The sequence below is a fragment of the Ursus arctos genome, unplaced genomic scaffold (genome assembly GCF_023065955.2).
Source record: "Ursus arctos isolate Adak ecotype North America unplaced genomic scaffold, UrsArc2.0 scaffold_18, whole genome shotgun sequence".
NCBI classification, from domain to species: domain Eukaryota; kingdom Metazoa; phylum Chordata; class Mammalia; order Carnivora; family Ursidae; genus Ursus; species Ursus arctos.
This window is the reverse complement of record NW_026622852.1, coordinates 9,203,994-9,231,913: the sequence shown is the minus strand read 5'-3', so window position 1 is coordinate 9,231,913 and position 27,920 is coordinate 9,203,994. Positions and strand designations below refer to the sequence as shown.

Here is a 27,920-nt window from a genome sequence, read left to right as displayed (position 1 = left end):
TTGTCTATCAATGAGTGCGATCATATCCACCTCTTGAAATTGTCTTGAAGTTTAATGAAATGTGTGTATAAAACAGCTAGCATACAAAAAGCCCTCACAAATATTAGCTCCTTCTTCATATATACCCTCTACATCTCTACCCCATCTCCCAGCTAGTCCCTGCCATATCTTATTAAGGTGGATTGTATCTCATGTTCCTTCCAAGTCCTTCCTGAGAGAAGTACAAAGAGAAGGAACAAGGTAAGAGTCGCTATGGACAGTGATTTTCACACACATACAGTGCAACACATTTAAAGTTCCCCAAACCAAATGGAATACCCACTTCCACCCTCTACTCCATCGGGGTCCTTGTTAACAAAGAATCTCTTTCACGCATAAGTGTGTATTTCTTGTGTCTGTGTTATGCTACATGTTGAAAACAGTTGTCCAGCCCCTGAAGCCCTAGAGCCGTATCTTCCCATCTTATCTTACTGGCAAAGGGGTTTCTTTTAATTAGCTTTTTTCCTCCCTCTCACAAGGAAGTACAAGTGCAAGCGTTTTATCTGCATTGGTTACCTTTATTTTAAATTTGGCAAGTCCTTCTTGAAAGCTCCTTATCAGTCAAAAAGTCTTGCTAAATACTGTGTCATGCAGCTAAGATCTGTTAATATCATGCTTTACAGTGAACATACTTGCACACTCAGTTTGAGTGGGTTTGCTGAACTGGTTGGTTTTCTGCATTTGGCACTTTGTGTGTAAGTTGGTTTGTTCCTCTCCGAAAATAAATCCCGACATAGTGTCCTCGGGTGAGGTGACATGTCCACAGGATGACCGTCCCATTGAAAAGAACACAGAGTAGGAGTCACACAAACCGCGGCCTGATTATCCTTTCCACCACTTAGTATCTGTGTTGTTACTTGATCTTACGAAACTTCAGTTCCTCCATTTGTAAAATGGGGATAAGAATGCATCCCATATGTTTATTGTGAGGATTGACTCAAATGTGAGGTGCGTGATCACCCCAATGTTTACAGCAACAATGTCCACAAGAGCCAAACTATGGAAAGAGCCCAGATGTCCATCGACAGATGAACGGATAAAGAAGATGTGGTATATTTACAATGGAATATTGGTCAGCCATCAAAAAATGAAATCTTGCCATTCGCAATGACATGGATGGAACTAGAGGATATTATGCTAAGCGAAATAATCAGAGAAAGACAATTATCATATGATTTCACTCATATGTGGGATTTAAGAAACAAAACAGAGGAGCATAGGGGAAGGGAGGGGAAAATAAAACAAGATGAAAGCAGAGAGGGAGACAAATCATAAAAGACTCGTAATCACAGGAAGCAAACTGAGGGTTTCTGGAAGGGAGGTCGGCGGGGAGACGGGGTAACTGGTTGACCAGCATTAAGGAGGGCACGTGGTGTAATGAGCACAGGATGTCATACGCAACCGATGAATCACTGAACTCTACCTCTGAAACTAATAATACACAATATGTTAATTAATTGAATTTAAATTAAAAATTGAGGTGCCTGGCACTGTGTAAAGCTCCACAGACACGGTCTCTGTTTTTCTCACTGATAGATCCCCAGAGCCAAAAACAGTGACTGGCCCATAGTGGGTTCTCAATAAGTATTTACTGAACGGATGTTGAATCAGTAAATATGTATTGAATGAACAAATAAATATTCTTGAATGAATAAATAAATATTCTTGAATGAGTACATATTTAATGAATGGCTATTGAATGAATAAATAAATTGATAAATATTGAATGAATAAACAGTTTATAAAACTCTACTACACCAGATCAGAGGCACACCCCTGGACACTCAGTAAGTGTTGTTAATGGGAACCAGTTGTCACTCGCTCAAAATCTGACAGCCCTGAGGCTCTTTCCAGCCTCTCTCTGGCTTCTATGTGGTGTTTCTCCCACTCACGAATCACCGAATTTTATAGGCGTCTTAATACCTTGACGATGTGCTTGGATCCATCTGTGAAGGCCTCCGCTACTGCATGCTGGCCGTGCCAGGAACAAGGACACTGTCCCAGGGGCCCAGGTGGGATGCAGGTCACAGAGAAAAGTGAGGCTGCTCCCTTTGGTACAGAAACAGCCCATGGCTCCCATCAGGAGAGCCTGCAGTGTCCTTCCTGACCCGTGGGAACTTGTCAAGTGATGAAGTCTGGGTTCTAAACCCTGGTCAGGAAAAGAGCCTCTACTTCCCCCCATAACTCCTTGAGGGGGATCCCTAAAGACCTAGGAAGGATTTTTGCAGTTTCTCCTGCCCCTGCCCCGTGGGCCCGGCACCCTGGGATCCCACATTCCCTTCTGGCGCACAGAGCAACAAGGCCTCAGTTCTCGCTCCTGGGGGGTGGGGGGTGGGGGGGGACCTCTTTGTGACTCTGGAATTTAACTTCCTAACTTCATGGAAATTCACTGCACTGCAGAGCCTTGGCTCCTTTTCAGGAGAGGTGGAGTTAAGTCTCGTGGGTCTCCTTTCTGTGGGGCTGAAAGCAAGGCCGCCCTCCCTCCCTCTGGTGTTTTCGTGATCTGGGGCAAATTACACTGTGTCTCCTGTCACTTCAGCCCCAGCTCCCCTGCCGGAACCCACATATTTTTATCTGGTTAAAATGAACATCAAAGGCAGCCATCAAGGGGAATAAAGAGGGAGGAGATATGACAAAAGGGGCCTTGGGGGGCAGGGGAGGGGGGTGGAGAGAAGAGAAAGGAAAGGGAGGTCCCGTCGCTGGTCTGACTGTGTCCACCCCTGCGGGGCAGAGGAGGGAAGGCTCTGAGAGTCTCACAGGAGAGTCTCAGCACTGACTGTGCCTCGGATTTTGTTTTCATTCTGGAAGCCCCCGCCTCCGAGGCTTTTTCCTATGGCCTTATGATCTCCACCGCAAATGGAGCAGGGCCTGTAAAGGGGGAGTGTCAACTACAGGGCCCCAGACAACGGTGCTGTTGAGACCTTGCCCGTGGACCTTCCATCTGCAGGGTCCAGTGCGGGTGCCCGGGGTCCTGCGTGGGTTTTCAAAGTAGCCCAGTCCCTCCATGTCTGATAGTCACTGGAAAATAAGAGAAGACACGTCCCCTGCTTTAGTATTGCCTGCATGCTACCATTTGGCAGCCCTTCAGGATTTTATGACAAATAGTAATGAATAATTAACAAATCATTTGAGCAGCTACCAAAAGCCTGAGGAGAACAGCAGGGCCTCGGCTCCCGCCACCCCAGACAGTCCTTGGCAGTGTTTTCTCTCTTAGCAAAGGCTTGCCAAGATACCGGGTCTCTGATAACACCTTTGAGGCTGGTAGGGGACCCGATCACTCCTTACCGCACCCTGCTTCTCACTGGGCTGTGAGCACAACAGGGAGACAACTAGGGTGGGCAGCTCGATTCTGAGACCAAAGTTTTGGGGGACCCATGAGCTCTGTGAACACCATTAGAGCAGTGGTTCAACTGGGGGTAGGAAGACAACTCCTCTGCCACCCCCACCCCAAGGGACATTGGTGTCGCCTGGAGCTATTTTAATTGTCACAAGTGGGAGAGGGGTGGTTGTTACTACTGGCATCCAGTGAGCAAGTGGAAGCCAGGAATGCTGGTATACATCCTACAAAAGGTACAGAACAACCCCCGCCCCCCAACAGAGCATCATCTCATCCAGAATGTTCACCCTGCAGTGGAGTCACAGAGCCATGTGCCCCTCCTCCAGTGGCAGTGTGTCCTGTGCCTGGAGTGAGCCCAGGACCAAAGAAACTTGGGCTCCCTCGAGTGGTGACTCACACTATGACAGCCAAGAAAGGCCCAAAGCTGCAGGTTTGGAGAGCAGGAGTGTGAGTGTGTGAGTGTGAATATGTGTGTGTGTGTGTGTGTGTGTTAAACAAGACATTTTACCCATCACGAAACATGCTTCGGTTGATGGCGACAGCCATTTTCATGAATCATTAATGAGCCAACTTCTTCTCTCCATGTTGTTAATATCTATGCAGAGGCCTTTGGGTTGAGAGCAGATTTCCTTTCCTTTTCTTTTTTTTTTTAAGATTTTACTTATTTATTTATTTATTTTAGAGACACAGAGAGAGAAAGAGATGGAGGAGGGGCAGAGGGAGAGGGAGAGAGAGAATCTCCAGCCAACTCCATGCTGAGCGTGGAGCCCAATGAGGGGCTTGATCTCACTACACTGAGATCAGCCCTTGAGCTGAAATCAAGAGTCCGTTCCTTACCCAACTGAGCCACCTAGGTGCCCCTAGAACAGATTTCCTTCTGATTAGTCAGACAGAGTGTTTATGTTTTGAAGTGTTCTTCTCATTGAGAGGAGCATTAGAGTGTGAATTTTTGTTTCCTTCCTAAAAGGAACCTCCAAAGAGAGCAGCAGCGCCTCCCCAAACTCCAAAAGTTTTCGTCACGTTTCCTAGTCTTGCCTTTGGAAAGAGAACGTTAGAAACACTCAGAATGGACAGCTTGCAGGTAATACTACCACGTGCATTTGGGAAGGGGTGAGGATAGAAGGTGGAAAGTAATTTTAAGATTCCAATTCTGATCATATGAACCCTAATTAGTGCAAATCTTGCACCAGCCCCTCAAATGCATTTACAGTGAAGAATCTGCAAAATACGTCTTGTCTGTGACAGATTGATCTCCCAACCAAGCAATACTTTTCAATGGATTATTGAAGGTCTAACTGATCTTTGTCTTTTATCCAGTAGCCTGGCATCATGTTACTTCCATGTCCTTTATCATGATCATTATCATATTTATTAATTTCCACACGACACGTGCTGTGTCCCATTTATTAACGCATCCAATCCTCAAAACAATCATATGAGGTACTATTACTGCGTGTTACAGATGAATAACTGGAGACAAAATAGGATTAGTAATTTCCCAAGGTCACTGAGCCAGCAAGAAAGCGATTGGGGCGAGAATCAGATCCCAATGCATGCTTACCACCCCACTGAAATTTTCAGGGCTCTGTCCAATCAGAACAGCTCTCCAAGCCACCCTTCGGGTCTCCGACAGGCATTTGATCTCTTCTACCAAGGCTTCATTCCTGCGATGCTTTCTTCACAAGCCCTCCACTTCTGAGACCATTTCCTGCTGGGGTGCCCTCCACTACAGTCTTTCTCAACTCCAGGTCTATACATTCTTTGTCCTCATCAGAAAGGTCCTTCCTTGTCCTCCCAACACTTCAAACCAGTTTTGCTTTAAAGCCCCGTTCCCACCACCACCAGATAAGCTTTCCCTTATCTTTTCCATTTTGAGAACGCTCACTATCTAGGTTTGGATGCAAGCCTGCCTGAAGTTCTGGCTCTTTCCACAGACCACATTGCCTAAGAGAAAAAATAACCCATCTCTGCCCTTCACTGGGTTTCCTTTCTTTTTTTAGGATTTTATTTATTGACAGAAAGAGAGAACACAAGCAGGGGGAGCGGCAGGCAGAGGAAGAGGGATGCCGGGGTCTATCCCAGGACTCTGGGATCATGACCTGAGCCAACGGCAGTCGCTTAACCAACTGAGCCCCCCAGGCGCGCCTTTCACTGGCTCTCCAGTGCAAGCTTTCTGTGCCTCCTTCCTTATCCACACACTACACTGAATAGACCGAATTAAAATGCCCAACCCACTTCCCAGGATTGCTGCAATAAATAAATGAGATCGTGAAAGTGAAAACTCTTTATAAATATGAAATTATCAGCCTGGTCTTCCTTTTTCAATTTTTATTACTTTTCTTTCTCTCTTTTCTTGTCTACATATTCCCACCAATTTGGTTCCATCATACAGGAAGTAGGTCACTAGTGATGAGTTGGAAAGAAAGTGGGTTTTTTTTTTTTCCTGCTTTCCAGGATCTTCAGCTATAGAAATGTAACACGTGCACAGCGACCCAGACCCAACTGCAGGTTGTATTTTTGGAAAAGAAGGGAGAAAAACGAATGACATCAGTCATGTAAACTATCTGAGTGCCTTCATATGTCCCAGAAAATACAGATTTTAATAAATGTAAATTAAGGGGCGCCTGGGTGGCACAGCGGTTAAGCGTCTGCCTTCGGCTCAGGGCGTGATCCCGGCGTTGTGGGATCGAGCCCCACATCAGGCTCCTCTGCTGTGAGCCTGCTTCTTCCTCTCCCACTCCCCCTGCTTGTGTTCCCTCTCTCGCTGGCTATCTCTGTCGAATAAATAAATAAAATCTTAAAAAAAAAAATAAATAAATGTAAATTAAATTTAAAAAGAGGAAAGTCCACTTAACTGCACTACTCTCCATGTGGAGGGGAGTTATAGATTTCCTTTGCCATTAATAGCATCACCATCCTGACATCGATAGGTAATGAAAGTGACTGCTTTTTCCAGGGTATGTATTAAATACCTAAGGAAAAATTCCTGTTAGGATTTTCTCTGGAATTGCATGGATTAATTCAGAAGAATTAACATCGGTACATATTGAATCTCTCCATCCAAGAACATGGGGTAGGTCTCTATTTATTCAAGTCTTCTTTTATAGCCTTTGGTGCTTATGGCCATAAAGACTCTTTTATATTTTGTTAGACTTATTCCTGGGTAGTAGCAGTTTTTCATAGGCTGTATTTTATTTACAGTATCATCAGGGGTTTCATATTCTTGTGTCTCGTAAAAACTGTACCATTGTATGAATATTACCATTCTAACATTTGCTGAACACATATACGCAGCCCGGGAACCACTGTGGTCAGCCTTGGCCACAAATGAATGCAATGTGCTCTCCGCCTTTGGGCAGACTTTTAATGATTATAGCTAAATGAAAAATTAATACAATAAGCCGATGGGCTGTGACTCTACGCTCAGGTTGCCAGAACATTCTGGTATCTGGGAACATTGTTCTAATATATGGGCCTGATGGCCCCACAGTCCTGTTAGTCAGGAAAGTCTCACTTTCAGGAAGGGAAAATTCTCCCAGTTGACAGTCACTTTAAGAAATCTAAAAGAAGGGGGCGCCTGGGTGGCTCAGTTATTAAGCATCTGCCTTCGGCTCAGGGCGTGATCCCAGAGTCCTGGGATCTAGCCCCGCATCCGGCTCCCTGCTCTGCTGGGAGCCTGCTTCTTCCTCTCCCACTCCACCTGCTTGTGTTCCCTCTCTCGCTGGCTGTCTCTCTCTCTGTCAAATAAATAAATAAAATCTTAAAAAAAAAAAAAACAACCCTAAAACAAAACAAAAAAAAGCCTGGGGGGGAGGGGGCACCTGGGTGGCTCAGTTGGTTAAGTGTCCGATTCTTGATTTTGGCTCAGGTCATGATGTCAGGGTTGTGAGATGGAGCCCCACGTCAGGCTTCACGCTGGGTGTGGAAGCTGCCCCCCCCCCCCAAAAGATACCTAAAAGCCAGGGATAAGACTCCAATAAGCAGGTTCTTTGCTTTTCTTACTAGTTACCCCCACTCTGGAAAAATTCGGTGATGTGCCACACAGTATCCTGGGCTGGCAAGCAGAAACTGAAGGATCTGTTTTGTGTATCCACCTAAAGCTCTGAATGCACATTTAGTTTTTGGAGTAATTTAACTTGCAAATAATTTAAAACCTATTTATATTAAGATAACCAGAGATAAATTATGAGCTATAATGCAAAATTTGCAGGTACACGGGCATACTTCAACACTATTGTGGGTTTGGTTCCAGACCACCACAATAAAGTGAATATTGCAATAACACAAGTCAAGCGAAGGTTTTGGTTTCCCACTGTATATCAGAGTTACGTTTACACCGTATTGTGGTCTATTAAGTGTGCAATAGCATTATGTCTAAAAAAACAATGCATATACCTTAATTAAAAATACGCGGTCACTAAAAATGCTAACCATCACCTGAGCTTTCGGCAAGTTGTAACCCTTTTGCCGGTGGAGGGTCCTGCCTCCACGTCGATGGCTGCCAACTGATGAGGGTGCTGGCTGCTGAAGGCTGGGTTGACTGTGGCAGTTTTTTCAGATGAAACAATGGTGAAGTTGGTCACATCGGTTGATTTTTCCTTTCACGAACTATTTCTCTGTAGCCCGTGATGCTGTTTGATAGCATTTTACCCACAGTAGAACTTCTTTCAAAGTGGAGTCAGCCCTCTCAAACCCTGCTGCTGCTTTATGAACTAAGTTTATGCCATATTCTAAATCTCTTGCTGTCATTTCAACAATCTTCACAGCATCTCCACCAGGAGTAGATTTCGACTTAGGAAACTGCTTTCTTTGCTCGTCCATAAGAAGCAACTCCTCAGCCATTAACATTTTATCACGAGATGGCAGCACTTCAATCCCATCTTCAGACTCCACTTCTAATTCCAGTTTTCTTCCCATTTCCGCCTCATCCACAGTGACTTCCTCCACTGAAGACTTGAGCCCCTCAAAGTCATCCATGAGAGCTAGAATCACCTTCTTCCAAGCTCCTGGTAATGTTGGTACTTTGACCCCTTTCTGTGAATCATGACTATTCTTAATGGCATCTAGAATGTGACTCCTTTCCAGAAGCTTTTCCATTTACTTTGCCCAGATACATCAGAGGAATCATTATCTATGGCACCTATAGCTTCCCAAAATGTGTTTCGTAAGTAATAAGACTTGAAAGTCAAAATGACTTCTGGATCCATGGGCTGTAAATAGATGTTTTGTTAGCACCCATGAAAACAACATTAATTTTGCTGTCCATCTCCCTCAGAGCTCTGAGGTGACCAGGTGCATTGTCAATGAGCTGTCATATTTTGAGAGGAATTTTTTTTTCTGGGCAGTAGTACTTAACAATGGGCTTAAAAAATTCAGTAAATCATGTTGTAAACAGATGTGCGTTATTGTTCCATTTAGAGAGCACAGATAGAGCAGATTTAGCATAATTCTTAAAGGGATTTTCAGAATGGTAAATAAGCATTGGCTTTACCTTAAAGTCATCAGCTGCATTAATCCTAAAAAAAAGAGTCAGCCCGTCCTTTGAAACTTTGAAGCCAGGCATTGACTTCTCCTCTCCAGCTATGGAAGTCCTAGATGGCACCTTCTTCCAACAGAAGGCCGTTTGGTCTACACTGAAATCTATTGTTTAGTGGAGCCACCTTCATGAATGATCTTAGCCTGACCTTCTGGAGAACTTGCTGCTTCATTTTGAACTTTTATGTCATGGACACGGCTTCTTTCCTTCAACCTCATGAACCAACCTCTCCTAGCTTCAGGCTTTTTTCCTGCAGCTCCCTCACCTCTCTCCGCCTTCACAGAGCTGAAGGGGGTGAGGCCCTTCCTCTAAACTGAGCTTTGGCATGAGGCAATGTTGTGATTCTCTCCATCTCAGCAATAAGGATGTTTCGTTTTCTTATCATTCGTAAGTTCACCGAAATAATACTTTTAATTTCCTTCAAGAACATTTCCTTTGCATACACAGCTTGGCCAGGTGTTTGGCACAAGAGGCCTAGGTCTCATTTTATCTCAGCTTTTGACATCCCTTCCTTGCTAAGCTTAATCATTTCTGCTTTTGATTTAAAGTGAGAGACATGGGGCACCTGGGTGGTGTAGTCAGTTAAGCGGCTGACTCTTGTTCTCTGCTCAGGTCATGATCTCAGAGTTGTGAGATCGAGCCCTGCATCAGACTCTGCACTGCACATGGAGCCTGCTTAAGATTCTCTCTCCCTCTCCCTCTGTCCCTCCCACTTACGCTCTCTCTCTCTCCCTCTGAAATAAATAAACAAATCTTAAAAAAATATAAAATGAGAGACATGTGACTCTTCCTTTTACTTGTACACTTAGCGGCCATTGCAGGGTTATTAATTGGCCTAATTTTGATATTGCTGTATCCCACGTAGGTAGTAGCGAGGCCTGAGGAGAGGGAGAGAGACAGGGCAAGAGCTGGTCAGTAGAGTAGTTAGAAGACACACAATATTTATCAAGGTCTGTCTTATATGGGCATGGTTTGTGGTGCCCCAAGACAACTGTAATAGTAACATCAAAGATCATTGACCACCATAACAAATATAATGACAAAAAAAGCTTGAAATATTGCAAGAAATACCAAAATGTGACACAGACACAAAGTGAGCAAATGCTATTGGAAAAAAACATGGCACCAATGGACTTGCTATACACAGGGTTGCTACAGACTTTCGATTTATAGAAAATGCCTCTCTGCCTTTGGCATTCTTTGGGGGAAGGACTGACATGCCCCTGGAGGTAAGTGTCGGGAAGGATGCATACACATGACCCCTGAACCCAGTCCTCTCCCCGCTTTTGCTATTTGCTGGTTGCTCATTGTACTCCACCGAAAGATTCTCTGATTCTTTTAGTACACTTTTGTACCATTTGGTCCAGTGACCCTAGAGCACCCACTTAAGCCCTGAAGGAGTACGTGCCACAGTCAAGTCTCCATGATTAATGGGGACTGAAGTGCAGAGAGTGGATCATAGCGCATGGAGACTGGTTCTGTGTGATGCATTAGGACCATATACAGACCAGGGCGAACTGGCTGATGAAAGATGGAAGGGAAGAAACACATTTTTGTAAGTACTTCTATGGTGAAGGGACACAGTTGCGCCAGAAAGATCCTGCTTGCTGCTGATCTGTAAGATTAGGCCTGGCCGAGATTATCAACTCTGGCAAATTTTAGACACTCGATCAATTAGCTATGGCATATCTGTTACCAAGTTCTGTTTGCTTCTCTTTCGGATTATTTCTATCACCTGTGTCACTCCATCCCCATTGCCACCTCATAGTTGGATTTCTTCAACAGATGGCTTATCGTATTCTCATGCAATTAGCATTTACCATGAGTCAAGTCTGTGCCAATTGTTGGGCCAAGCACAGGGCTCCCTCCAGGCACTCACAATCTACTGAAGGAGACAAATGTACTGATTACCAAATAGTGGGGGAAGGACAAGCAGAGAGAACAGGGCAGGATGTGATGGCACCATGGAAAAGCTTGGGCTTATCCAGTTTTGGGGGTCAAGGAAACTTGATGTCTAATTACTGAAAAACAAGGGGAAGGGGGAAGAAGGAAAAAAGGAGGTGGGACTCTCCTAAGGCAAAACAAAAAAAGGAAAAATGTCAGGGGAGCAGATACATGTAAAGTCTAGTGTGGAGCTTGGTTCCTAAAGACAAGAGCAAATTCAAGGTTAATGGAACAAACGAGAAGTGAAGCTGGAATAATGATATAGAGGCCAGATCAATAGAATACCTATATGTCATATTAAGGAATTTGGATTTTATTATCTTTATTATTTTTTAAAGATTTTATTTGTTTGAGAGAGAGAGAGACAGAGATAGTGACAGAGATAGCGAGAGCACAAGCGGGGAGGAGAGGAAGAAGCAAGCTCCCCGCTGAGCAGGGGGGCTCGATCCCAGAACCCTGGGATCATGACCTGAGCCAGGAGCAGGCACTTAACCGACTGAGCCACCCAGGCACCCCTGGATTTTATTATCTTTAAATCAATGGGGAACCATAGGAAGACTTTAAGCACAGGAGTGACATTATCGAATTTATGTTTTAAAAAGTTCACTCTGACTGCAGTGTGGGAAATGGATTTTCTGTGTAATCAATTACTTAAAACTTAATTATTATAATTGCATATAGGTCCACATGTAGAATATTATGATCATTTTTTATGCGGAGTTTGGGTTTTGCTTTTCATAAATCAGTTATAACTTTATCTGCAGCAGAAATAGCTCCCTTTCAAAGGATGTTGATGCCAGTTAGTTTTAATTGAAATAGCATTTTTTAATTTTGTGAATAAGTAATCTATGAAAATGGTTCAAAATTCAAAAAGTGCAAAGGAGGGAGATCGGTAGGAGAAGGAAGGGAAAAATGAAGGGGGGTAAACAGAGGGGGAAATGAACCTCGAGAGACTATGGACTCCGGGAAACAAACTGAGGGTTTTAGAGGGGAGAGGAGGGGGGTGGGGGGGATGGGCTAGCCTGGTGATGGGTATTAAGGAGGGCACGTATTGCATGGGGCACTGGGGGTTATACGCAAACAATGAATCATGGAACACTACATCAAAAACTAATGATGTACTGTAGGGTGACTAACATAGCATAATAAATAAATACATACATACATATGATACACACACCAAAACAAACAGTGCAAAGGATGTGAAAAGCATAACTTCATCCCGTTTCATAACTATCCAGTTCCTCTTCCTACAGCAACCAATGTTATTAGCCTCTTGTATAATCTTCCATAGAAACTTTATACTTTTAAAAACTATATATGTTTATATATTCTTTATGAGATATATTTGCTTGTATATTCTCTATTAACCTTTTAAGACTAGCGGTAGTATAAATACACATTAGGCTTTGTCTTCCTTTCTCACACAATCTGGTTTGGACATCTTGTGGCAGTATTTAGTTTCTCAGTCATTGTTACAGCTGCGTGTGGTGGTTGTGGACCTGTCCTATGGCTTAGTTAGCCATCCTCCAGTAATGAACATTGAGATTGTTTCCAGTCTTCTGATTTTGCAGGTAATGCTGCAATTAGTAACACTGTCATTTTCATTTCACACATGTAAAGGTGTATCTGTGGTATAAATTCCAAAAATGGGATGGCAGGACCAATGTATGTACTTCACAATATTGGCTGATGGGACCAAATTTCCCTCCATAGAAGTAGTAGCAACTTAGATTCCCACCAGAAAGACTTGAGTTTGCCAATAGAGTATGTAAACAAATTCCTAGATTTCTGGAATCTGATAGGTGAAAAAATACTACCTTACTTTAAATTTTTTTAAGTAGGCTCCATGCCTAGCATGGAGCCCAATGTGGGGCTGAAACTCAAGACCCTGAGATCAACAGACCCTGACACTTAACTAACTGAGCCACCCAGGCGCCCCTACCTTACTTTAATTTTAATTTGCATTTGCATAAAACGAGTGAGACCAAGCCTCCTTTCCTACGACTAAGAGTCAGGTGATTTTCTTGTCCTTTGAACTATCTGTCCATTTCCTAGTCTCATTATCCTAATGGGTTGTTGGCCTTTTGAATACGAATTTATAGAAGTTCTTTATAAAGATAAAGAGACATTAGTCTTATACCTATGATATGAATTGGAAATGTTTTTCCGTGTTTTGTCATTTGCTTTGACTGTGTTTATGGTGATTTTTGCCGTGCAGAAAAAGCTTATTGTTAAGTAGTTGAATTTAGCCATCTATTATTTTATAGGCCTTTGAATTTGTGTCACAGTTTAAAAGTATTTCCCATCTCTAGATTACAAAACAATTGTGGTTTCTTTGAATACTACCATGACTTCAGTTTCTATTAAGGGAACCATATGAAATTACCAGTATTTAACAATTTTGACCTACAGAAATGGTCATGTGGTTCAATCTAGTACATTTAATTCTCTGATCCTTGAAATTTATTCTGGTACAAGATATGAGGTCAAGAACAACTTAATGTTTTTGCAGATACCACCTCAACTAATGCCGTCTTTCCTCTCTTGTTTCTTTAAAGTTTTTATTTGAATTCCAATTAGTTAACATACAATGTGATATTTGTTTCAGGTGTACAATTTAGTCATTCAACACTTCCATACAACATCCAGTGCTCATCACATCCCTATCTCACCCATCCCTCCACCCACCTCCCCTCTGGTAACCATCAGGTTCTCCTCTATAGTTAAGAACCTGATCCTTGGATTGCCTCTCACTGTCTTTTTTCCCCGATGCTCATTTGTTTTGTTTCTTAAATTCCACATGTGAGTGAGATCATATGGTATTTTTCTTTGAAAGATTTATTTCGCTTAGCATAATACTCTCTAGCTCCATCCATTTTGTTGTAAATGGCAAGATTTCATTCTTTTTTAATGACTGAGTAATATTCCAGTGTGTGTGTGTGTGTGTGTGTGTGTGTGTGCGCACACACACACACACATGCTCGCATGATTACACACACCATATCTTCTTTATCCATTCATCAGTTGATGGATGCTTGGGCTGTTTCCAGAGTTTGGTTATTGTTGATAATGCTGCTGTAAACATTGGGGTGCACGTATCCCTTTGATTTAGTGTTTTTGTATTCTTGGGGTAAACGCCTAGTAGTGCAACTGCGAGATCATAGGGTAGCTCTATTTTTTAACTTTTTGAGGAACCTCCAGGCTGTTTTCCAGAGTGGCTGCACCAGTTTGCATTCCCACCAACAGTGTAAGAGTGTTCCCCTTTCTCCTTCCCCACTCATTTTTAATGCCAACTCTCATATACCAGTTTGGCAAATGAGATTATATTTGTTTCTGATTTTTGAAACTTTCCCATTAATCTGCCTGCCCATTCAAATTACTGTTTTAATTATTTTTGATTTTATATGTTTTAATATCTCCTTATTAATTTTGTCAGTACTTTCCTCTTATGTTTTTCTTCATGTGACTTTAGAATTTTCTAGTCTGGTTCCTAAAAAAAAAAAAAGCTAATAATAATCTTGTTTGTGTTTTTATTGAGATCACTTTGAGTTTATAGATTAGCTAAGAGTGAACCGCCATTTTTATGACATTACATTTTCTGACGTAGCTTCTTCACTGTGTCCCCTCTCTCCCTTCTCTGATCTGCTGCCACCTGAATAATCTGCCTCAAGCACCAGCTGCATTAAATCACGTCCCTGGTTTTCCCTAATCCACACCTTTTCTTGTTTTCATGCATTTTCCCTTAAGAAATCTGCCATGTCCTTCTCTCACCCCTTCACTGACTAAAAGCCATGATAAATCCACTCATCCTTCCGGTTCACATCTTCAAGTGAAATCTTGCTTGGCTAGTGTGACACTCCACCGTTCCCTCCCTTCCATGAAGTCTCTGCTCTGTGTCACCAGTTGACACTGAATTACGCATGACATTTTTTGAGTGGCTTAGGTTTCAAAAGCAATAAACATTTAATTACATTTGTATTAAACCCAAATCACTATGGTTGAAACAATGATGCAGACACAGGTTTTTATTAATTCAGATCTGCATATGCTTCATTTCTTGCGTGTACAGATCATATGTCTCCATCCATTCCTTCAGTCTGTCAACTAATGTGTATTGCATGCCTACCGCATGCCCCACACCTTGACAGTCATTGGATATTTGTATCAATCAAATTAAGCTAAGTTAAGCAGCAATAACAAATACCTAATCACCGTGGATTACAGCCATAAAGGTTTATTTTTCACTCATTACATGTCCATCCCCATTCAGCTTTGACTCCACTCCAAATCTTCATTTCAAGACCCTGATTAAAGTCGCTGCCCTATCTGGGATATACTGGTCTCGTGGCAAAGGGAAAGAGTGATGGTGAAACCATGTGGAAATTCTTAAGGCTTCTGCTTAGAAGTGGCACATGACAATTCCACTCATATATTATTGGCCAAAGCAAGCCACACGTCTAAGCTTGAGATCAGTGGAACTGGAAACTTAATGTTTTGATAGGGAGGGACCCGTTAGTGAAAGGTATTGAATACTTGGAAATTTTAATTTTTAATTTTTTAAGACATTGAATCTTTTTAACAAAGAGCACAATTTAGCACAGCAATATGGTGGTGAAAAAGGCAGATGATCTCACCTAGCTTAGAAGCTAGCAGGAAATATGGACACTCACCAAATAATAACACAATTGTGACAAATGCTCCAAAAGAGAAGGAGGGGATGTTAAAGAAACATAAAATGGGTAAGCCAACATAGTCTGGATGGTTTAAAAGATCCTCTTCCTATCACCACCAAGAGATTCTTGAAAGTTAATAGAAATTAACTAGGCAGGAAAGAGAAATGCCTCTTGGTCAAATGCTTCAGATAAGGAAGTCATTTGAAACTGTTGAACATACTAATTTGACCAAAACAAGCTAGATTAGCATCCTTCTAATTTGCAGATTTTCTACATCTAAATTCAATGAAAATAATCTTTGCAAGGGTTCAGTATTCCACAGTTCCTTACTAATATGTTCTTCCCATATAATAAGTCAGAGATGACTTTATAATTGCATTACTATGTTGACATTTTCATCGGTTTTAGGGGCTCCTAAATGACAATTTGTAATTGGGATGAGATGTACTTTTCTACAAACAGCAATATAGAAGTCTTTTTTTTTTTTTAAGATTTTATTTATTTACAGTACATCCCCGGTTTCCGATGTAAGGCTCAATGATTCATTCATTAGTTGCGTATAACACCCAGTGCACCATGCAATACGTGCCCTCCTTACTACCCATCACCGGCAATATAGAAGTCTTAATATTTATATTACCGACATATTTGCACAATGTATGTAATATATGTTGTATCTTCCTAGGTCTAAAAATGCAATGCCATTCACAAAAACAGTTGGTAGTAATTACAGAGCAAGAGAATGGTTTAATCATTTCAAATGGGAATGTACCCTATCCCTAACATGTAATTATTAGACCATTTCCACTTTCATAAGATGATATTATGCTCAATTATTTACTGAGAAATAAATGAGTAAACTAATAATGATGCTGGGGTCTTAGTCTTGCTTTCCTAATGGATGCTTCAGAAGAGAGCCTTTGTAATTCTGTCTCCATACCATATGTCTCTGTTGACATTAAAATGCTTAGTTCCAAATGAGTTGGCTTCATTCAAGCATCTTAATTCAAGAGTGGATGATTAGATCTTAAGCTAAAAACCTATTAGGATGTAAGCACTTGTGTTTTTGAAAGGTATTAAGGGAACATCATAGTGTGGTTGTAGATAAATCCTCCCTATCTAGTAGTGGGCTGGCAAAAATCTCATTTGATCTGCAAACATTACTGTCTAGCTTCATGTCAAAGTTAAGCACGGAATGAGAAATCTGCCAAGTGTTTGTTATATAATACGCAGACTGGAGGGTGTCTGTTTTTATTCTTTGCTCGTAGTAGTTTCAGAGATCCTGTCTCTGGGCAGGGATAATTGGAGAGGACTAAGTATCTTTTCCATGAAAAAAAACACCCTATACAAGATTCTGAGCTCCGAGCAAGGAACCCACCTTCATATAGGACCTCTAACGTGAATGCCGCACTGTGGAGGGATTATGCGTCTATGAGGTTCCTTTTAAACAGGCACCGTGCTACAAAGCAAGCAGTGTGGGCAGAAGAGGACAAATCACACTGCAAATATTTTCAATCCCTTTGAGAAAGGGATGCATGGATCTAAATAAAACCCAATGCTATGATTGTTCCTGCATTTGTTTAACCGCATGTGTGGTCCAAACTAACAGGATTCTCCCCCGCTTGCCATTAATTTGCTTTAGTCCCTATGTAATCCTATCAACAGCAGGGCACAGTGATCTTCATATAGGGAAAGGGAAAATCAGTTGATAACCATCTGCCTAATGTTTTGGCAGAAATTTGGCTTACAGAGCTACTACCAAGTTGGGACAACTTGTCAGGAATAGACATTTCTACTACATGGCAGAATATAATGTCCCAGGATTGAGATTGCCCAATTATGTTCTGACAGTTGACCTGTAGTGCTCCTGACTAGACCACTCCTGAAGAAAGAAAAACAAGATTTCTTTATCATTATCTAACTTCAAAGGCATGGGCTAATTTCTACCTCCTTCCCTCCCTCCATATCTCTTTCTTTCTTCTTTTACTTTTTTTTTCAATGTAAAAACTGCCTTGGATACAATGAACCAGTAAAGGTGCACTTTGATTAAAACTGCATGGGGAACTTTAGTGGCTCATACCTCTCTAACTACGCAATCCCTCGGTGTTTCTCCTCGTGGTTCGCATCAGCGGTTGACAGCTTCTTCATTGCTCATTAGAAACACAGATAATCATAAAGGAATAAGAAAGAAATGCTTTATAAGAACAAGAATGTAAATTGCTGCAAGAAAAATGTCAGATTTATTTGTCCAAGTACTTACTGACTTAAACACAAAAAAATAAGAGCAGACCACCCAGATTAACTTGTATTGATAATACCTCTTAACTGCATCCTCTCCCACCCTCCAAGGGGCTTTGAGTATCATCAAGATATTATCTGGTCCAGACATGCAAATTAAAATGGGACCATAGGTTCAGAACTTGGAAGGAAGAAGGCCGTGCTTAAAAAACTTTGGCTTCATGAAAATAAAAATTTTCATGAAAGTTCAAATTAAAAAAATTAAGAACGGAGACCATGGTCAGCGTGGGGGTGGATAATAGGAATCCCTTCACAAGAGAAATAACCCCACTAGGATGAGTTTTCACACTCTAACTTAACTGGAAGAAATGTTGAGTCACTGGAAGGTAATCAAATTTTACAAACTCTAAGATATTATGATACTTTACTTATGGGGCAGTTGGATGTTTGGACACTGGCTTATATTTGATGATATTAGCAAACTACTGTCAACTTACAAAATGATATTGTGCGGGTTTTTGGTTGAAGGTACATTTAGAGATACATACTGAAGAAGTCCTAATATTTTAGAGATACGTACTAAAATATTTATGAAAACAATTATATTTTCTCTTCCATCTGCTTCACAGTAATATTGGAAGGAGGACTGCACAGGGATTTGGATAAACCAAGATTGGGCTGTAGTTGATCAGTGTTGAAGCTGGGTGATGGGCACATTAAAGGTTCAGCATACTATTCTGACTACTTTGTGTATGTAAAAAAAAATGCTTCATAATAAAATTGTAAAAGAAAGAAAAAAATTATTATACAATGGATCAGATACATGAAGATGTCGTAAAAAACAGTCTGGTGGACGCTTGCCTACCCACTCTCCACCAGGAGAATTCAAGCACACTTATACAGCAGCTCTTACTTACTTCGTTATCTGGCTGCGTGTGTGGGGTCCCTCTGGGAAGGTCGAGGCTAGGGTTGACTCATGAAAACTGGTAACACCTCAGATGTTGGAGATAACTTGCAGCTAGCTAGAGGAGATCTGGATCCAGGCTTCAGGGAGGCAGCGTGGTGCCTGCTTCGGATCTAACTGTCGAGCTAACTCAGCCTCGAGAGTCACAAACACCTGGATCGAAATCCCTGCTCTAACTATAGTCGTGTGACCTCCACGAACATTCCAGACTTCTCGGAGTCCCGTTATCTCATATATAAAAGCATGTTTAGTAATTCCAACCTGGAAGGATTACAGGCAATGTCTGTAAATCGCCTAGTTGGCACTGGGCGAATAGTAGCTATTTTGTTTGATGTATTAAAAAAAGGCATTTGGACATTTCCTAACTGAAATGTGTTACCACCTCTGAACGATCCGTAGATAGGTGCTGTATGGCTAGTTGATAAAACAAAGCTCAGTCTGCTGCTTATCTGAGGAGAAGGTATCATCACCTTGAAAGAGTGTTAGCAGCATCCAGGAGTGGGCGAGACAAAGTTAGGGTATTTATGAGTTTGAGGGGGTCTGATTTAAGGTAAGTCTTTCAATGGCAGTATGAGGGAGCACTTAATTAAAACTGGGGAAAATTTATTATATTATAGTTAAGATTGGTAGATTGGTAGACAGAGTTGGGAGGATTTCAAAAGCAGTCTTGAAGAATGAATCATCTTTTGAAGTGATCTATTGTCCTGAGAAAGGGGTGATGAATAGAGAATTGATAAATGGATTTGGGAGAATTTCTTGAAGCAAACAGTAAATTATCTGCAACTCCAGCTTTCTGAGCAAGAGTTTTCTGGAAAAGTAAAGTTAGATGAATGCCGTTGAATAGTAAAGTTATACTAATGTAAACAGTAAGCTGAATGAGAATAGATTATTTTTGTTCTCATTTATATAGGCGCTTTAAGAAATATTTTTGTCCTCTGTACTTTTATTTTTAGGTCCCAACATGCACAGGGATTATATGACATAAAAATACATTTCCTCAAAATTAGCTTCCTTTATGATTACACTTGCAACTCACACATTCTCTATTGCTTTTTGTGACTGCATTTGAATGTTTCAGCCTGTCCTTAGAATATTATTGTAGTTGTATACCCGAGGCCCCCAATGTTGCCTGGACATTAGAATGCTGTGGGGAGGTTTTGAAAGTCCCAAAGCCCGGGTCCCACCTCAGGCCAATTAAATCAGAAGATCCGGAGTGGGGCCTGGACATCAGTAAGTTCAACCCTCCCAATATGCATCTAAGGTGGAGAAAAACAGCTTGATGCCTGGCTGGAGAAATAAACACTTGACTGGGGAATTATAAGACCCTGGTTAGACCCTAACACTCAGGGTCTACCTGGAACAGCTAGAAATTGGAGCAGCTTTCTAGCACCCTTAAACTTCAGTAGAACTATTAATCATGACACAGGTGTTACGTGCAAACATCCTACTCTTTAAGGTCTAGCTTCAAATTCCTCTAGGACTTAAAGTTTCGTGGCAACCTTCATCTTTGATTACCCATTCCGCTAACTTCCTTTTCTTCACCGTCTTCTCAGAGTGTTGTTCCTTTATTCTACTCTGGCCTTGACTCCTTTTCTTTGATTGGCACATGTACTCCATCAGCCCAGCACCTCCCCCTCAAATGCTCATATAAGCAGGTGTAGCCGATTTTGCTGGAGGTTGGGAAGATAGAAGAGGTTTCATGTCGCGGAAGCATAAAAACCTTAATGTCGAATATTAGGTGTCAGATACCCATGACCTGGCAAGTCCTTTGACTGCTTTGCAGGCTTTATAATTACACCCCACCCACCTTCCTTCTCCCACTCTCTTTCTTATTCACCTCTCTCTCAAGAGAAAATAAAAGTTCCTACCTTTGTTTTAAGCCGCACATGCCAGTTGCTTCTAGCCTCATCCCCTTCCTTAGCTTTGAATTCTCTTTGCATATCCAAAACGCACTCATGTTCTCTGATAAACAGTGAAACATCTATTCCGGGTAGTACTGTCTCCATCCCAACTAGATCCTTTCAGGAAAAGAAAGCACTAGAGAAATGTTACTACCACTCTTATGAGAATTATGATAATCCTTTCCCAATCTTGAAATCGATAAAGAGTTAAATTCATTTAGATTTTAAATAAAAACATTTTTTTTTTCTGCTACAACAATTTGGTTTCTTAACTCAGCTAATGATTATGCCTATTATGGTAGGTGTTGAGAAATCTGTAAACACGACTGACAGATCTTCCAGGAAGAATCAGTTTCATTGAGGCTTAAGACAGACTCTTAAGACCTAGTTAAGGTATAATACAAGAGACTTACTTGTATATCCAATGAACTCAGCTTCCAATAATTTATTTCAGTTCATTGACCTTCACCTTACTGAGATCCATATTCTCAAATATTAGATGTTTGCAAAGGACCAGGCTTCTTCACAATCCCATATCTAGTAATACATATGGCCAAACAATGATTTGTATACTTTTTTGACTTTCAGTCAAATTTTCTGACTTCACTGGTCAGAAGGCCAGATCGGTATGGCTTAATGAATGAATGGAGAACTTTCATTTCCAGGATAGGTACCTGGATCAATCCTCCTTCTATAGATAATTAAAATTCTTATCATATGCATACATATATGTGTATATATGATATATATTAAGTTGAGATATAGATAGATATTTATCTACATCTATCTATCTATCTATCTATCTATCTATCATCTATATCTCAACTTAAATCCATCAATGAACTCTCAAGAAAGGAAGGAACTTTCAGCCAGGAACTGAGGCTATTTGTTGAACCAAATGAACTTGAATTCCTCTTTTCACAATTTCCAAGGTCCAGGGAATAGGAGACAAGTTCCAAGTCCCAAGGCTTACCAAGATGAAGGATCCATAAACCTGTGTTCCAAAGAACTATACCCTCTGAGTAAAAATGAACTAGAAACAACACTAGCACTTCTCCTTTCCCTCACCCTCAGTCAAGAAAATATACTGTTTATAATCTCAATGCTGACCAAAGGTGAAAAAAGAAAAAGAAATCACTATTTGGAACTTGGAGCTACAGCTGATATTAGGTTTATAGTCTGAAATCACACTCCCTGAGTGGTCTGTAAAACCTCCAGCCAAGAACGTAGCTGAGAGTGACCCCAGACTAGTCATGTCACAAAGTGCATGGTAGAAACAAACGTAGATCCCCTAAAGAACACATCTTCTTTCTAAGCCCCAAAGACTTCTCAAACACAATTCTAAGAATAATGAGCAGATCACCATAAAAATTAACTAACTGCACAAGGAAATAAAGCACCATGAACAAGAAGTAAAACAAACAAACAAACAAACAAAAACCCACATACACATCACAGATGTTGACTCATAAGGATTTCAGATCATGGGAGTTTCAGGCACAAACAATAAAATCTGTTTAATATCTTTAAGTAAATAAACGACAAACTTGGAAATACGTGCAAGAAACAAACCGTAAAGTACGTTGAAGATTTTCTAAAGAACCAAATTGAACTTCAGAACCAGATTGAACTTCTAGATTTAAAGAACCAAGTTGAACTTCTAGCAATGAAATATAAAACTCTTAAAACAAGAAACTCAATGAAATAGGGAATTACTGTTGGTTTTCTTAGGTGTAGTAATAGTGTGGTAGTTCTCCACAAAAAAATAAATATTCTTGTCAATTAGATATCAGTGCCAAGATATTTTCAGATCAAATGTCATCTCAGACGAAATTACATAATGTCCGGGATTTGCTTTATAATGCCCTAAGAAAAATTTGTTTAAAGATTATATGTGGATAAATATTAAATAAGATTATTAAAGTGTTAATAATTATTGAAGCTGAGTAATAGGCATGAGGAGGGTTTTTTAATTCCATTCCCTCTACGCTTGTGTATGTCGGAAAATGATATAATAATAAGTTTGTTTATTTGAGAAACAGGGAGTATATTTGCTTCGCTATTGTGGGCCCAGATATTTTTGTTGTGTCCTCTAAATTAGTTCTTTCCAGTATGATTTTTTAAATGTGTGATTATCTCAAGTAATTTCAAGTCATGTTACTGTAGGTATGATACATGTCTACATTTTCACAGGCTGATACAGACTATAAATGGATGCTGTATTAGGAAAAAAAAGTGAAATGGGGAGGTTTGACAGTAGCATAACGACAGCTGTAGAAACGGAAATAGAGATCTGTGGAAATTACCCAGAAAGCAGCACAGAATAACAAAACTGTAGGAAATACAAGTGGAGACAAAGACACTTGGGGGGATGTGATGAGAAGTTGTGCTGTAGATCTTTCGCGAGTCCTGGAAGGACAGCAGGATGAGAATGAGGCAGCCATAGTATTTGAAGAGAGAATGGCTAAGGAACTTCCAGAACAGATGAAACATACCAACCCCCAGATTCAGAAGCCCAGCTAATCCCAAGCAGTATAATGAAAAAGAAATATACACCTGGACACAGGATAGTGAAACCAAAACAGAAAGAAAACACAACAGACAAACGCAGCCAGAACCAAAAAGAAGAAAGACCTAAGAAGGAGCCAGGTAGCAAAGGCATGTTCCTTCGAGAAGCGGGTTTGAGAGCTCGCTTCCCAGCAATGAAAGCCAGAAGGGAATGTGCAACAATAGCTCCAATGTGCTGACAGAAAAGAACGACCTGGCATTCTGTGCCTAGTGGAAGTGGGCTCCAGAAATGAAGATTAAATCAAGACATTTCAGCCACAGAATCTGAGGTAGCTCGTTGCCAGCAGGCTCTCTAATGGCGATGCTGGAGGACATTCTTGGGCCTTCAGGAAAATGTTCCCAAATCATGCACGAGTCTGGAAGAAAAGAAGAGCACAGAATGCGGTAAATATGTAAGCAAACAGAATGAAGTATTGGCTGTATAAAAAAAAATAAGTATGGGGGCTCCTGGGTGGCTCAGTCGGTTAAGTGTCTGCCTTCAGCTCACATCATGATCCCAGGGTCCTGGGATCGAGCCCTGCATCGGGCTCCCTGCTCAGAGGGGTGTCTGCTTCTCCCTCTGCCTCTGCCACTCTCCCTGCTTGTGTTCTCTCTTTCTCTCTCTCTGTCAAATAAATACATAAAATCTTAAAAAAAAAAAATAGGTAGAGTCAGGCCAATCACACTCAAGAACATAGCATAGACCCTAAAGAAAATCTTAGAAAACCATACCAGCCATGCCCCAGAAGGAAAATAGATTCTGGGTTTATTTCAGGAACACAAAATTATGTAATATTTGAAAATTAGTGTACCCACTGACAGATTAAAAGGAAAATTGTACAATCACTTCAGGAGATACCAAAAAAAATTTTGCTAAAATTGAATATTCATTTTATGATCTAAATTCTACCAAAGATAACAATTTCTTATGCAAATGGGCAATAGAGGGTTACTCCCTTGACCTGATAAAAGATATCTATAAGAACTTAAAGTAAATATTATATTTAGTAATAGATTAAGATGTTAAAAATATTTACTTAAAGATTAGGAAAAAGACAATATCTGCTACCACCCCTTTTATTCAAACTTGCACTTTAGATCCTGGCCAGCACAATAAAACTGGGAAAGGAAACAGAAAAAGAAAGAAATTATCAAAACTGTCATTATTTTCACATGATAGTATGAGTATGAATACAGAAAATCCAAAAAAATATACAGGTTAATCATTAGAATTGATGAGAACAGTTGGCAAGCCTGCCAGATAAAAACCAATATAGAAAAGTCAACTACAGGGGCAGCTGGGTGGCTCAGTCGGTTGAGTGTCCAACCCTTGATTTTTGGCTCAGGTCATGATCTCAGGGTCGTGAGATCGAGCCCTGTGTCAGGTTCCACGATGGGTGTGGAGTCTGCTGAAGATTCTCTCTCTCTCCCTCTTCCTCTGCTCCTTCCTCCCCTAAAAAATAATAATAAAATAAAATAAAAAATAAATAGGAAAAATCAACTACATTCCTAAATACCAGCATCAAAGAGTTAAGACAAAAGGGCACTACAAATGAACAATCCACAGCTACACATAATGACATGGATGAAACTCACAAACATAATGAGGAGTATAAGAAGCAACTCTCAAAAGGAAGTTTACTGTACTGTTCCACTTACATAAAGTTCAAAGACAAGCACAATCAATTTATGGTTGCGGAATGCACACATTGGTAGTAAAGCAATAACAAAGAACAAAGGAATGATTATGGCCAAAATGAGGATGTTGTTGTCTCTGGGAGAAGACAGAGAGTGTAAGAGAGTGTATCATAAGGGCTTATACGATTCCAGCAATGTACCCTTTTGGACTTTGTTGAATTTATTTTGAGCTTTTAATCATTAATGATGTACCTAATGGTTTTATACTCTTCAGACATATTTCACAATTTTTAAAAAGTCAGGGAATGAATGGTGGTAAGAACAAAATTTAGTAACTGCCAAATGCCTGCATAAGGAAGTCGTAGCTCTAGCAGCTACATTTGTTTCTTTCTGAATTTTCCAACATCCGATCACGACAAGGCATGAGGTTGATGATACCTTCAGGGATAATTCACTCTTATTTGGTCAGAACTTCAATAATTACCAATGTGCTTATGACTTCCAAAACGCAATTTCTATTGCTTCTGTCACCCATATGTTAGTTTCTTCTACACGCTGCATTCTAGATATTGCCACGCAAACGACCTGCTATCACCTGAAACTACAGGTCTGGTTTGACAACCTGTGTTGGGTTTGTGAATGCTCTTCTTCTACTTCTTCTTCTTCTTCTTTTTTTTTTAGATTTTATTTATGTATTTGAGAGAGAGAGAAAGAACGAGTGGGGGAGGGGCAAAGGGAGAGAGACAAGCAGACTTCCTGCTGAGCGGGGAGCCCAATGTGGAGCTCGATCCCAGGACCCCAAGATCACAACGAAGGCAGACTCTTAACCCACTGAGCCACCCAGGCAGTCCTGTGAATACTCTTCTTAATGTACACTCTCTCTGAGCTCAGCCGTTGCCTTGGTTGTAATACCATCTGTATGCCACATCTCCCAAACATCTTACTCCAAACTTAAGCCTCTCCCGTGAGTTCTAGGTTCATATATCCAAGTGCCTACTTGATGTCTCAGTTTGACTATTTCATTGACATTTCAAACCCACACACTGAACACGCGATTTTGCAAGATTAGTGGCACGGAAATCATAAGCGTGCTTGGAAAATGACAAATAATTTTATTTTGCTGGTCTTCGTGTGGGGGACTGGACAGAATGCAGAGAATGTAACTAGAGAAATTGTTTAGGAACATATACTGAAGACTCTCTGATGTTTTGCTTAAGAGTTTGGACTTCGTGGACAAAGGGGGGGTTCGCACAGGAATTTCTATTTTCTGTCCATTTATTCACACAATAAGTATTTTTAAAAGATTTTATTTATCTGAGAGAGAGAGAGAGAGCATGATTGGGGGGGAGGGGCAGAGGGAGAGGGAGAGGGAGAAGCAGACCCCCCCACTGAGCAGGAAGCCTGACGTGGGGCTCGATCCCAGGACCCAGGATCATGACCTGAGCCAAAGGCAGACACCTAACCAACTGAACCACCCAGGTGCCCCCACAGAATAAGTATTAAGTGCTGACCTACTATGTGCTGGGCACTGTGCTCTGCACATTTGTGTTTAAGCCAGAGTCAGGCAAAGAGGGATTCCTGAGCATTAGGAGGTGGAATGCACTGGAATTGGTGTCAGGTTCGAACAAACAGGATGGAGAAGTGTGGCCAGAGAAAGGGACTGAGGATGTCACCAAAATTTGGGGGCAACTGGGAGATGGCCATGCCTTTACCTGAAGCAGGTGAGAGAGAAGGAGGGGAAAGGGGAATGTGGGAGGCATGTGATTTCAGCTTGGGCAGTGAGCCTGAAATGCCTACGGGACTTGCAGTAGCTAACTGGGGGCATGGGATTGTGTTTTAAGAGAGAAGCTGAGGATGGGAGTTAAGATGGCGGAGGAGTAGGGGACCCCTTTTTCAGCCGGTCCCCTGAGTCGAGCTGGATAGGTACCAGACCAGCCTAAATAACCACGGAATCAGCCTGAGACGCAGGATGATGCATCTGGATCTCTACAAATGAACATCTCCAGCGCTGAGTATTGAGGTACCAAGAGGGGAGCTGTAAACCGTGCACGGATATCGGAAGATAAACGGAAGGGGGAGGGAGCCGCCGTGTTTGGGCGCCGGGAAGCGGCAGCCACCTGCACGGGGGAGCGGGAAGACACACAGAGGGTACCCGCGAGAGAGCGGACTGAGACCGGTGAGCCGTGAACGCGCGCGCCACCAGGCATCTCCCGGAACACCGGAATCCCGGTGTGCTCACGGGATCCAGACTGAGACCGGGAACTCCCGGAGCGCGCGCGGGGCGGCTGGCGGCTGGCGGGCCACCTGCACGGGGGAGCGGGCGGACTCGCGGTCGGCACCCGCGAAACAGCAGACTGAGACCCTGAACCGGGTGCGCGCGCCACCAGGCTTCTCACGAGACTCCGGAATCGAGGTGTGCTCACCGGGCATAGACTGAGACCGGGAGACCCGGGAGCGCGCGGGGCGGCCGGTGGCTGGCGGCATTAGAAACACAAAGGACAGAGACGGGGCGGCGGGTGGCTGGCGGCATTAGAAACACAAAGGACAGAGACGCGCCGGCCCTGGAAGTGAGGGCAGGGTCGCCGAGTTGGTGCGCACATCCCGGGACGCCGCAGGGTTGAGCAGCACCAACAGTAACAGAGTTAAAGTGGCCAGAACATCAGTGGAGAACGGGCCGCAATCCCTCTGTTCTGCGACAATGCAGCCTCTGCTGCTCTGACCCTCAGAAGAGGCATAGCCGGCCGCCAGGGAAAGCTGCCAGAGAACAAAAGCCTGGAAATACCGGCTCAGAGAGTGCCCATCCCCATCCTCCCTCGCAGGGGCACGGAGACTCTACCCAAACAGGGTTGCCTGAGTATCGGCGCGGCAGGCCCCTCCCCCAGAACACAGAAGGCAGGCTGAAAAATCAAGAAGCCCACAACCCAGGCGCCTGGGTGGCGCAGTCATTGAGCGCCTGCCTTCAGCTTAGGGCGTGATCCCAGCGTTCCGGAAAGGAGTCCCTCATCGGGCTCCTCCGCTGGGAGCCTGCTTCTTCCTCTCTCACTCCCCTGCTTCTGTTTCGTTCTTGCTGTCTGTCTCCCTCTCTCAGATAAGTAAATAA

At 42.0% G+C, this 27,920-nt stretch overlaps 1 pseudogene; it reads right to left on the bottom strand.

Moving 5' to 3' along the window:
- Positions 1-7,802: 7,802 nt before the first annotated feature.
- Positions 7,803-9,728, bottom strand: LOC113260301 (tigger transposable element-derived protein 1-like; annotated as a pseudogene).
- Positions 9,729-27,920: the final 18,192 nt, after the last annotated feature.